This window comes from Microcebus murinus, chromosome 27 (assembly GCF_040939455.1).
Source record: "Microcebus murinus isolate Inina chromosome 27, M.murinus_Inina_mat1.0, whole genome shotgun sequence".
Taxonomy (NCBI): Eukaryota; Metazoa; Chordata; class Mammalia; order Primates; family Cheirogaleidae; genus Microcebus; species Microcebus murinus.
The window spans coordinates 14742461-14754763 of NC_134130.1; the positions used below are offsets into that span (position 1 = coordinate 14742461).

A 12303-nucleotide genomic window follows, 5' to 3' on the forward strand; every position below is an offset into this window, starting at 1 on the left:
GTGCCCACACCAGGTGGGTTGTGGGGTGTTTGGAATATGCGACTGTGTCCACGCAGGCCTTACGCGTGACTCCACAGGAAGGAAACTGACGTCAGCTGATGCAAGAAATCGCTCAAGTATTTACTGTCTAGCTGCACACCAGTCCGGGTGTGTTCTGCAAAGAAATGCCCCGAACCCCGACGCCCCTGATCTGCGGGAGTCACACTGTGTGCGGCAGCAAAGCCGCACAGCACGCTACGAAGGCATACAGCTATCATGCACCCATAATAATTAAAAATAAAATAAGTTTTTGGAGCAAGGGCACATTCCCTCAGACAAGGCCTCTGTCCCTAAGAAGGCACCGTGCGCGTGCGCAGTCACGGCCTCCTCCTCCTCCTCCTCCTCTCCTGCCGCGGGCTCTAACCAGAGCGCAGGGCCACTGCACTGCGCGTGGTTCTCCCTTCAGAGCGCGTGTCTGCGGGCCACAAGGGCTTGAAACGACACGCTTCGGAGTCCGAACGTGAAATTTGCGTAGACGTCTGCTCGCCTTCGCTCCAAAGCGTCGGTTTCCCTCGCTGTGCGCAAAGGACGCCCGTGGCGAGCGCGCCCCGTGGGGACTCCCGGTCCCCTCGGCCCCTCGCCCTCCCTTTCAGCCTCCCGCGCGCCCCGCCCGGGGCGGAAGGGGCGGCGAGGCAGTTCGCGGCGCCGGCGGGCCCCACAGCGAGGAAACTCCCGCCGGGACGGCCCGGCCGGCCGTCGGGCAGGGGGCCGCGACGGTCGCATCAGCCCTGAAACCTGTGTTGGAGACGCCACCTCCGCACCTGCGCGCTCAGCCCCGGCTGTCTGCCCGCCCCCAACCCTCGGGTCTCCGTCCCCGCCGGCGCCCAGCTGCAGGCTCTCCTGCTTCCTCCGCGTCCCGCCCCGCCCCGACCCCGCGCCCGGGGCTTCTTGCCCTGCAGCCGGGCCGGGCGGCCCCACGACCGGGCCCCGGCGCCTGGAAGCCCGGCCTGAGCAGCCCCAGCCCTCAGCCCGCCCCTGACTCCACGTCCACATCACCGTGACATTTTCACAAGGGGAGTCGCCGAGCTGAGGAGCCTTCTCTCCCCTCCGCTTGTGCCCTGGAGTCAGCCACTCCTAAGCACCAGCTCTTTACGACTCACCTTCTAAGAGCTTTGGAGTCCGTGCCTCACCAGGGCTTCAGTTATTAATGGAATTAGTGGTGAGTCAGAATAAACATAAAAGAAAAAGACATTTGAAGACCTATGCAAAAATAAAATTCAATTAAATGTAAATATCTAGACTTTTCAGCATGGAAAAAGTTCACTTAGATGCCTCTTTCTTATGTAGCTGCTAATAATAATAATAATAATAATAATCTATTCAAAATGAGTCCAAAGTATGTCCTGTGAAAAGTTCAGGTTCCTTGTTTTAGGTTACTCATTTTTAAAAAATTCTGGAAAATGATATTAATTTAGTACCCAAGACTTTGCTTTAGCCTTAAGTCTTCTCATCCAAATTCTGATGAAGTTTACTATGTAAAGAGGATTAACTTTAACATTTAATTTAAGCACTCTAAGGATTATATTATCCATAAATGTCAGTAAATAAGTATTATCTTTATCCTTTGGTATACAAGATGGAGCACTCCTGTAACAGTTGGCAAGTTTGACGTGTGTGGGGGCGGGTGTTTAAGAAACTGGTGTGTGACCGGCTCTATGGGTCAAAGATCCACCTGGCACTTAAATTCCTTTATTTTCTCCCATATGCTCTAGGCTTCTGTAAGTTCCGGTGTTTTAATCAGCCCCATAGCAATACTGTTGATTTAATTTCCCAAAGAAGATGTCTTTGTCTTGAACCACATGTATCCAGGCCTATGGTGCTGGTCAAGCAGCTTTCTATAAATCCCTGCTAGTGGGAAAGAAACACTAAATTCTAACGGGTTGCCTTAGCAGCGAGGTAATTCGGTCTAGGCAGATTTGCTTATCAATTTGTTCTTTACCATAAACTTTTCTTAGCTTCTTCCTAATTTTATTATCACATTACCTGTCATTTGTTATTATAACTCCATTAGCAGATCTGGTTATAAATTCATCAAAACTAGAGCTCTTGGCCGGGCGCGGTGGCTCACGCCTGTAATCCTAGCTCTCTGGGAGGCCGAGGCGGGCGGATTGCTCGAGGTCAGGAGTTCAAAACCAGCCTGAACAAGAGCAAGACCCCGTCTCTACTATAAAATAGAAAGAAATTAATTGGCCAACTAATATATATACAAAAAATTAGCCGGGCATGGTGGCGAATGCCTGTAGTCCCAGCTACTCGGGAGGCTGAGGCAGGAGGATTGCTTGAGTCAGGAGTTTGAGGTTGCTGTGAGCTAGGCTGACGCCATGGCACTCACTCTAGCCTGGGCAACAAAGCAAGACTCTGTCTCAAAAAAAAAAAAAAAAAAAAAAAAACTAGAGCTCTTGAGAAATTCACTATAAAATTCTCCATCTCAGACCACTATCCTAAATCCCGTCTCTACTGGAATTAGAAGGAAAATAAAGGGCGTTAGATTGCCAACATCACCCAGAGGCCTTGCTTGCTTTGTCAATTATTTCATTTTGCAGTTTATAGCACAATACAAACATCAGGATTTTACTTCTCTTATGAAATGCTTACAGAACCTCTAGTGACCTTATATAGAAATATATTTACAAAATAAGGTCTTAAAGATGTTGCAAGGCACAGAATTGGAATACCTACAAGCAAACGAAGAGACATAAAAATGTACCAGTGCTCAGCTCACTTGATTTCTAATGCTGCAGATCAGAGTCTTCATTTTGGAAAACAGCAAAACATAAAGATCTGTTCTTCATGAACTGTGTCTAAAATTGACACAGATTTCAGTCAGTTATCCTAAGTTATAGTGACAATAATGGCTACCAATAATCCAAGCATGGTACCAGCCACCTCCTAGATGCAAGCCTCTAAGCATCAATGGTCTCTGGGAGCCTTGGTCCCTTATTTTACTCCAGCTGCCACTTCGGCCACCATCTCTTTGGGTCCCCTCCCAGCCACCTAGGCCCACGGCGCCCCAGCACCGCCCGCAGCTCCTCCCCTCGCGTGCTCTGCACACGCTGCCTCTCCTCATGCGCATCCCCGCTGCCCGCACACCCGGCCCACACTTGCTCCTCCCGGCGGCGCATGCGCAACTTGGAAGTGGAAGAGCGTTAATACTCATGGAACAAACTTTCACCAATGGACACTAGGAAAGAGCAGATAAACAGTTTTCCTGGCCGGGTGTGGTGGCTCACGGCTGTAATCCTAGCACTCTGGAAGGCTGAGGCGGGCAGATCCTTTGAGCTCAGGAGTTCGAGACCAGCCTGAGCAAGAGTGAGACCCTGTCTCTACCAAAAATAGGAAGAAATTAACTGGGCAACTAAAAATATATAGAGAAAAAATTATCCAGGCATGGTGGCACATGCCTGTAGTCCCAGCTACTCGGGAGGCTGAGGCAGAAGGATTGCTTGAGCCCAGGAGTTTGAGGTTGCTGTGAGCTAGGCTGATGCCACTATACTCTAGCCTGGACAACAGAGACTCTGTCTCCAAAAAAAAAAAAATAGTTTTCCCTTTGCCATCTCCATAAATTTCCCTAAGGTGCAGCAATTCACATTCCGTTTAGAAGACAGTGCCACCAGATTTTCTGTATGCCAAGTAGACACAGGCTTTGTAACACCTACTTGTATTATTTCTTCTTCCTTCATCATCCTTTTTTTCCTCACTCCTGTTTCCCTGGGATTGCATTCTTTTATTATGTCCTTTTATTTAAAAAGAGTGTTACATAAGCTTTCCCTCTAGTCTGTCTACTTTCTGGGAACCTTGTTTCATTAATTATTCCTGCATAACCCAACTATAAAATCTCAGTGGCATATGACAGAAAGCATTGAATTCTCACTTCCAAATTTGCAGGTTGGCTGCGGCAGCTTTGCTTCAGACCTCGGCTGTTGAAGTGACTCTGCTCCTAGCTGGGGGCCCAACTGGACTATCTCCTTGCTTCAGAATGGGCTGCACTCAGCTCCACGTGTTCTCATTACTGTAGGAATCATGTAGCTCAGACTTAAGAAGCATCAGCTCCAAGAGAAGTTCTCACATCAACTGCATAAGTGCAAGATGTCAACACAACAGCACAAGCCCCTTTCAAGCCCCTACTTGTGTCCCATCAGCTAACCAAGCATAGACCAAAGCAAGCCTGAGACCAAGAAAAGAGGAAGAGAAGGGTCCATAGTGAGAACCTGCAAGGTCACATAGCAAAAGCTATGGGTAGAGGCAGGGATGTCGAAATTAGACCAAAAATTCAACCTACTATACCTGGCTAAGATAAGCACCCTTGCAACAAACTTAAAAGGTTATCTCTAGTTTACAGATGAAACTATAACTACTCGAAGAGATAAAGGAACTTCCCCAAAGTCATAGTTCCGACAGAGCCAGGATGCTAACACAGGTCAAGTGTGTTGGACACAAGAACTCTCGGGACAGCCAGGAGAACCTCACTGTCCACATGTCCCACGACAGCAAGCTGCTCATTCCAGCACAGCCTGTCTCCTACCTACCTAGGCTATCTGTTCTCAAGAACATTAGTATAGATAGAGCTAAGAAATTCCTGCACATCTTCCTGTGTGGGAATGCCATGGGCTTTATTTATGGGAAGATGGAAATGTGAACATTCTGTCTCCAATTGAGGTCAGTTTCTTGTACAAGTAACAAAAGCCAAGGTAGACCTTTCTGACACTCTTTCTTGTTTTCCCAGAGCTCAGGGGCTTACATCACTGCCTGTAAGAACAGTCGACAAAGTTACTCTTTTAATCCAAAAGTATAATGCTGTTTATCCAATATAATGTCAATTTGTGGCAAAGCGTTTTAAATTTCACTGGGCAAAACACGCTGCATATATTTAGGTCAAGACAACTTACAAGATATTATGGTTTATATTTTTTATTTCTCTTCCTTCCAATCATTGCTATCTTTGTTCATGATACTTACTCACAATGAAATGATTAAAAGAAGGTATAAGAAGAACAGATTATGTCCTGTTACGAGTTACCACCCCTGAATCTACATCAGTGGTTCTTTACGCCGGCTACATATCAGAATCACAATTTGCAAAAATACTGATGTTCAGGCCACATATCAGACCAAATACCAAATATATAAGAACTTCTGGGGTGGAGTCTGGACATCAGCATTTTATAAGAGCTTCTCAGGTGATTTTAATAACCAGCCAGGATTATAAACACTGTTCTTATAACAGCAACCTAGATATTACTTATTATAATGTCATTTTATTTCCTTAATTAACCCAAAATTTCCATTTCAGCTATTTGGGCATATCTGGTATCCTCACTAAAAATGGTGTTTTAAATCATTCCCTCAATGAGTATTTACCGAGTGCCTGCGATGGCGCTACATCATTTGGAAGTAAACAGTAGTAGGCAAGAGCCATGGCTCCTTCCGCTAGAGAGATTCTGGTCTAAGACATTAAATAAGTAAGCAGAGACTATTTTAAAAAGTAAATCAAACTATCAGAAATCATAGTAAGTACCATGAAGGGAAAGCCTGCCCCACAGCACTCCATATAAGCCAAGCCTTAAGTCATAAACAGACATTAACCAGCCAATGCACTGTCTCCTAAGCCCCATGCATACTAGCGGTAAATCAGTTCAATATACTTATACAAGCAGGTCAATAGTCAGCTGTGCTGTTTATCTTAATACAGTGTTTGCCATTCTGCAAAACTGATAAATGGTGTTTGTAATCACTCTCTTTCATTGGCAAACCTAACTGCTGGTTTTGTTACTATAGAAGCTAAGTTCCCTCTGAAAAAAATGAAATACTTCATTCATTTGCCCTGAAAAGGCAGTATCATTTTCAGCAAAAGTGGCTAATTTGATTTTTATTGATGAACATTAGCCAGTTGATAAATCTTCCAAGGGAAACTTCTATTTACGACGAGTACAATTGGATTTCTGAAATGCTAATAGGATGGATTCTCTGAACATTCTCAGCAAGATAAATATACTCCGGGAGAAAATAACTTTTTTCTAGATGACACATCAATGATTTTAATGACTTCTTCCAAGCCTGGTATGAACTTAGTGCCCCAAAATAAGTTATTGGGTCTGTGTCTCAATTATCATGATATGAGTTAGGTGAATCTCCTATTTGTTCAAAATAAGTGTTATCTTTTGTATTTCCTAGGGCTGCAATAATAAATACCACAAACTTGGTGGCTTAAAACAACAGAAATTTATTCTGTCAGTGTTCTGGAGGCCAAAAGTCCAAAATCACCCACGTCCACAGGCTCTAGAGAATTCTTTCCCGCCTCTCCCAGCTTCTGGTGGCCGTCAGCATTCCTTGGCTTGTGGCAGCATCACTCCCATCTATCCTCACATGGCTTTTTCCCCTGTGTCTCTCTGCGTCTCAAGTCTTCCTCTCCTTCCTCTTACAGGTACATGTTACTGGATTTAGGGCCCATTCTATATCCAATATGAGCTTGCCTAGAGATCCTTAACTTAATTTTGTCTACAAAGATCTTATTTTCAAATAAGGTCACATTTACAGGTACTGGGCATTAGGACATGGTTTCATCTTTCTAGGGAACACAATTCAACTTGTCACATACTTGTAAGCTTTATAGCTAATGTTATGATTATCTGCAAATAAGAAAAATTTCAAAATAATAGTGGATGACACAAGACAAGTTAATGTTTCTCTCAAGGTAAAGCTCAGGTAGGGAGAGCAATGCTGGCATAGCTCCCCTGTTGTCAAGAATCCCGGCACTTCCGTCCTGTTGTTTGTGTGAGGGTGGCCTCTATGCCTAAGTTCATCTTACAGACCAAGATGACTGCTCTATTTCTAGCCACCATTTCTGTATCCCAGCAACATAGAAGGTAAAAAGATAAAGATAAGAAGATATCTTCTTCCTTTAAGAATACTTCCTGGAAACTTTTCACATTATTACCACATATATCCCATTGGCCAGAATCAGTCATATGTTAAATATAGCTGCAAGGGAAGGAGGGAAATATAGTTTTTATTCTAGGGCAGATATTTTCTCAACTAAAATTCAAGAATTCTATTACTAAGAAGTAGAAAACAATGTTAAAGAACACCTAAACATCTCTGCCTAACAGCAAAATAATCTCTCAGGATTGTATTGAGAATTGAACATCCTGAATCACTATGTTTGGTAAAGAAACAATGCCTGTATGAAATATGAACTTGTTCTAATTTCTGAAATAACCACACTTTTACAAGAGTTCCCCTTTATTTTTTATTCTTTCCTTAGAACTATCTATTTGTGTGTTTGGTCTCCCTGGAATTCTGTGATGTCTCTACCAAATGCACCAGTTTAAAAGTTATGACATTTATTGGCTATTACAACAGTCTGACCAATTCCCTTGATTGCTACTCTATTAATGAGGTAATATTCTAGTATATCTTATAGCAGTTACTATCAAAAATGACATGAATGAAGGGTACCACACAAGCAAAAGAGCAAGATTCAAACAATGGGAAATTTCATCCAGAAGAAGGCAAGAAGTAGGCTGCGGGGAAAACCAGATGGAAGCAGCAGCTTTCCATTTTACCTCCAACTGTGGTAAAAGAACGACTATTGAACATCAGCAACTTAAGGCCAGTGTAGGTAGTGATCAGGGGTCAGCCAATCTAAGCTGATAGAAAAAATATATAAGAATGTTTCATGAGTTCCTGCAATGGTAATATTCCAAGTCCATTACAGACCATGGCATTGACTAGGGAAGTGAGTTTAATGTAATATAAAGGAGTCAGGGGAGGGCCAGGCGCGGTGGCTCATGCCTGTAATCCTAGCACTCTGGGAGGACGAGGCAGGCGGATAACTCAAGGTCAGGAGTTCAAAAGCAGCCTGAGCAAGAGTGAGACCCTGTCTCTACTAAAAATAAAAAGAAATTAATTGGTCAACTAAAAATATATAGAAAAAAATTAGCTGGGCATGGTGGATCATGCCTGTAGTCCCAGCCACTCAGGAGGCTGAGGCAGAAGGATCGCTTGAGCCCAGGAGTTTGAGGTTGCTGTGAGCTAGGCTGACACCATCACACTCTAGCCTGAGCAACAGAGTGAGACTCTGTCTCAAAAAAAAATAAAAAGTAAAAAAAAATAAAGGAGTCGGGAGAAAACCCAGCTCTAGGAAATAGAACTCATAGGAATAAGGCCAAGAACAAGCTCGGCTAAGCCAGCTAGAGGACTGGGCTGCCCCCAGCTCCCCACTAGAGACCAGAAAGCTAAAACAAAGAAACCCAGAAACAAAAAAAGACCTGCACAGTGGGTAGACTGTCAGGTGACTTTACCAAGAGTAGATTCAGAAGCCCTTTTCAGATACAGCCAACCACAGCTGCAGAATCCAGTCCCCTCCAGAACTTCTCCCTAAGCAGCAAGGGACCAGACAATATGTTCCAAATAGTAAGAGAGGAAAACACAACTTAATGCCGCCATAGGTGAAGTTCCAGTACAACCCATTGGAGGTATCCATTCACAAGCAGTGAAAACAAGTTTCAATGAGGTAAGAACTACTTTCTAAAATACATGTATATTGGTACTTAAAATGCCATGTCAATTATTTTATCAACCCACAAATGAGGGCTCTAGTGTAAATCCTAAAAACAAGACTGTTTTTATGATAAAACTCACAGCTAACTCGTGTTAGGCCTTCAATTGTTCTGTTCCTAGTCATACATCTTCAACCCTTACCAATGAAACTGTCCTTTTGAGTTTATTCAGAAAGATAATCCTCATATTCAGAATTACTGTTAAAATGAGCAAATCCAAATCTCACATTACCAAACCTATAAAGAAAAATCCTCCAAGTTCAGGCAGTAGTATAAGAACATATGTTTCCAAGATAATACAGAATAATTTTTTTTTTAGTGCTATAATTTAGAAGTCAGACTCACAGAACCCAAGACACTAAAAAAGAGAACGTAGTTTAAGTATCACTTCCACCATTGCCAAAAGGTGGTGATAAAAGATAAAGAACTTTCAGCTGGGTATGGTGGCATATTCCAGCTACTCAGGAGGTTGGGGGATCACCTAAGCCCAGGAATTGAGGCCAGCCTGGGCAACATAGCAAGACTCTGTTTCTATGCAAGAAAAAGAAAAGATAGAGAACTTTCATCTGTTACTGGATCAGACACCAGTCGTGTGACCAGCTATAGCTGTCAGAAATGTATATTACCCCTCAGAGAGGGCATCCTATTCTCACATCTATAATAAGGGGATCCCCAACAAACTCCATAGGGTTAGTATAAAAACCATATAATGACAATACAAAGTAATACATGGATGCAAGATGTTGGTATTTGTACAAGCATGAACACTTTCAAACTCTTTCCTCTAGGAGTATTTTGCTCACTCTGACTCACCACAGGACCAGGGTAATTGCCTGGGCATTGGGAGGATTTTGCTTTATGTTCATTGTTATGTAGTTTGTGTTCCCATTTCATCTTTCAGGTCTTTATCTTGATTCTTCTATTTGTTTGCAGAATTTTCATTTTGCTTGCTCAGGAATAAAAATCTTCTGTTCATGATCCCTCCACTGCACCATTTTACTCACTCTGTAGCATGGAATTGTTGGTATCTGCTTAAAGGTTTCTTTCGGGGCAGTACCTGGGCCTGAAAAAGAGTGTCTGCAGATGTCTTTCACTGCTGATTGACTGGAACGGTGAGAGGAGGGAACAGCTGGTTAAACTGGTGCAGTGGAAGAGAGGGGAACGCGGGTCTTCCGCCCTGCACTCCGCCTTCAAACCCAGGAAGAGCTGATGCACCTACTTAGACACAGCTTTTTTGCCTCACACGAGACTCCATCCACTCTGGCTGAATCTCTCCCTGACAATAATAATGATGTGGGTATTTTTGAGGGACCCTAATGTGAGCATTGAGCCAATAGGTGGGACAAAAGAGTCAGCGAATGAACAAAAATACCAACTTTATGATGGATCCAGACTAGGTTGGAGGACTTAGCTTCTCGTAAGAACCAACATGGCCTTGTTCACTCCCAACTGTCAGCCTAGTAGACTCAGAGAAGCCCACCTGAGGGAAAGTTTGAGACCATGGAACAGACACGTGCCCCGGGCACTGACTCCACTGCTCTGATTGGAGAGAGAGAGAGAGACCAGACTCTTCATGCTCAGGACTTTTAAGAGAATAGACCCTCGCAATCAAAGGAGTTAGAGTAGTAGCTGTCACTAGCTGGCCAGGTCACCAGGAGAAGGAGGAGTCAAAGGTTGGAAGCCCGTAGGGATGATCCCTCCTCACAGAAACCAGGAACCAGGAGAGCTGTTCCTCCCTAACAAACAGCAATAGCCGGCATTTATTGCGTTGTCATTATGTGCCAAGCACTGCTATAAAATCTTTAGCTGGATTCACTCATTTCATACTCACAGCAAGCCTATGAGGTAGGTACTATTATTACCCCATCTTACAGATGAAGAAACTGAGGCACAGAAATGTTGAGTAATTAAATGAGAGAAAAGAAAATCACATCCAAGTATAAGACTCACCAAGAAACAGGCGACATCACGTCACTTGCAGAGACTCATGAGGAACTCCAGGCTAGATGGAAGAGTTTCTTTTCTTTTCTTCCACATTTGGTGTTTCTGTTCCCAATACACCTAGGGGTACAAGAAAATACCCACACATAGCTCTGCTTGTGAATGGGCTGGCCTCGATGGGGTGTGGCAGGAAGGACAGGAGGAACATTCCTCTCTTTCCAAAATGCCTCTCCTGTAGGCCGGTGTGAAACCCGCACAAAATCCCCACTGACTTCCCCCCTCCTCAGGCTAACGGTCCAAGGCCAGGTGTAAGAGGCCAGTGCTGTTAACATGGGGAGGATGGGTTACGAGCAGCCTTTGTCTCCTCGCGACACATTACTGTGGGGGTGGGGTAAACACAGGAGCGAAGCCCAGGGGAAATGAGACGGAGGTTGCAGGAAGCTAGAAGATGGGGAGGACTCCCAGGGTATGTGGCCCGGTGACAAGTGCGCCCAGACGCCCAGGAAGCAGCGAGAGGACGTCGAGGACAGAAGGGCGGGAGCACACAGCAAGGAGCGGTCTGTCCCTCCTTCACTCCTTCACTTTGTTTGGTGAGATGCCCCCAAGCCTTTCTCTGAGGGATGTTCTTATAGAATCCCTGTCATTTGCCAGAAGGCCCCCATTCCCTGTCTCTGTCACAACAGAAACACTCTTCTGTCCCCGAAGCTCTTCGACTGTCCGCCCCCATCAGCAGCCACCCCCGTCCCTTGGAGTCCCTGACTTCAGAAAGGACGGACAGAACATCAGTGCTAGTCTGTCTCTAGTCCCCCGCGCACTAGTTTTCTGTGGCTGTCGTAACAAACTACTGCAGATGAGGGGGCTTAAGACAACAGAAACTTATACTTTCACAGTTTTCAAGACGCGATGTTACAAAGGAAGGTGTTGGCAGGGCCACACGCCCCCAAATCTCTGGGGGACAATCCTGCCCTGCCTTTGAGAGCTCCTTGGTGTGGCCACATAGATGCTGCATCTTCACGTCGCCTCCCCTCTTTCCTTGGCTTTGAGTCTCCCTCTGCCTTTCTGTTATAAAGACATTTATCACTGGCCTCAGGGCCCACCCCGATAATCCCGAATAATCTCCCCATTTCGAAATCGGAACTGAATTTCATCTACAAAGATCCTTTTTCCAAATAAGTTAATACTCACAGGTTCCAGGGATTAAGATGGGGACATATTTTGGGGGGACCACCATTCCACCCACTACGCATCACCAGGAAAACAAGTGAGAAAAATGGGACATTGTAAAGGGCTGCTATGGGGCTGTAGAATTCCACCCCCCTCACCTCACCAACAAAAATACTCACGCGAGAGGGTGTACAGGGATACCCCGAAGAGAAGGCCAGAGCAGAACACTAGGCTCCAGTCTCAACCACAGTGCCAATGACGCGTGTGATCTTGGATGATTCATTTATCCTCTCCGGGCTCCAGTTTTCTTATCTGTAAATGAGGGATTGCTCAGATGTTCTCTGACTACCCTATCAACTTCAGCATCTTATGATTCTACAGAAAATTCCAAGCATATTTGAAAGCCCAGCATGCACACAGTTAGGAAGCAGACAGAAGGAGCGTTACCACAGCTAGTCTTTCCTTCAGCAAGCGCCGCTGAATGCCTTCTTTTTCCTGGAAAAGTAGGAGTCCTCAGTACATTGACAAATAAGCCACTGCATTAAATAAAACAATAATACCCAGAATCTTTCAGAGATGCTAAAATCAACAAGCCCCTAAA

The 12303-nt window shown here is 44.7% G+C and overlaps 1 long non-coding RNA gene across 1 annotated transcript; it reads right to left on the minus strand.

Annotated features, from left to right (window-relative positions):
- Positions 1–9305: 9305 nt before the first annotated feature.
- On the minus strand, positions 9306–12010 carry LOC142864867 (uncharacterized). The gene is made up of 3 exons (XR_012915181.1): positions 11882–12010; positions 10548–10658; positions 9306–9660 (listed from the first exon to the last, which is right to left on the minus strand). It is a non-coding gene; the product is annotated as an uncharacterized LOC142864867 (long non-coding RNA).
- Between the last annotated feature and the right edge of the window lie 293 nt (positions 12011–12303).